Source organism: Carlito syrichta, unplaced genomic scaffold (genome assembly GCF_000164805.1).
Source record: "Carlito syrichta isolate Samal-C Ts95f unplaced genomic scaffold, Tarsius_syrichta-2.0.1 Scaffold301856, whole genome shotgun sequence".
Lineage (NCBI taxonomy): Eukaryota > Metazoa > Chordata > Mammalia > Primates > Tarsiidae > Carlito > Carlito syrichta.
This window is the reverse complement of record NW_007245952.1, coordinates 81,200-82,146: the sequence shown is the minus strand read 5'-3', so window position 1 is coordinate 82,146 and position 947 is coordinate 81,200. Positions and strand designations below refer to the sequence as shown.

General features: G+C 44.9%; 1 protein-coding gene across 1 annotated transcript in view; it reads right to left on the bottom strand.

Moving 5' to 3' along the window:
* ITK (IL2 inducible T-cell kinase) overlaps window positions 1-947 on the bottom strand; it is an 84,305-nt gene that overhangs the window by 9,700 nt on the left and 73,658 nt on the right. The window lies entirely within an intron of this gene.

Below are 947 nucleotides of genomic sequence, written 5' to 3'. Positions count from 1 at the left end.
CGGGCAATCCACTCACCTCAGCCTCCCAAAGGCATGGGATTACAGGCTGAGCCACCGAGCCCGGCTTCTAATTTACTTTTAAACAAACTATATTTTCTAATCTAACTTCTGTGCAAGTCTTTGCATCTTTCACATGGCATAGGACCACACCCCAGACACCTACACCCCAGCAGGCCTGATCTAACATTCTGGAGGCCTTTATCCCCAGTGGGCCTGATCTAACATTCTGGAAGCCTTACTGGGAGAGTGTGACCCTAACATATTTTGGAGGCCCCAGAGATATGACCCTAACAGGTACTCTTGTCCCATCAATTCAGATTTTACTGCTGAAATTAATCAAATAAAATGTTAACATTAGAAGAAAAGAAAAAAATAAAAAGGGTCACTTCCTCAGAGAGGCCTTCCCAGAACACACTATCTAAAGCAGACTCTTCCTCCTTTCTGGCCACTCCATCTCATTCCTCTTATTTTCTTCATAGCACCTGTATCTCACTACCTGACTTTGTCTTCTACCCGTTAGCTGGTTTACGGGATTGTTATCAGTCTCTTCTCTCCATCAAATCGAGCTCCAAGAGGATAGAAGTCTTTTCTGTCCTATGCACCATTTCATTTTCAGCCCCTGGATTAGCCCCCAATATATAAGAGGTATTTAGTAAATTGTTGTTGAGTCCATGAGTAAAATACTTACTGAGGGTGAGGTGTGGGAAGGTAATGTTGGAAAAAACATGGACTCTGCCTTCAAGGAGCTCATATTCAAATCTTCTGCCTCTTCCAGCTTTTGACCTCACAGCAACTGCTACCAGAATCCCGTTCCCACTTTTTTTTTTTGAGTTGGAGACTCACTCTGTTGCTCAGGCTGGAATGCAGTGGCATGCTCATGGCCACTGCAGCCTCAATCTGCTGGGCTCAGGCAATCCTTCTGCCTCAGCCTTCCAAGTAGCTGGAAC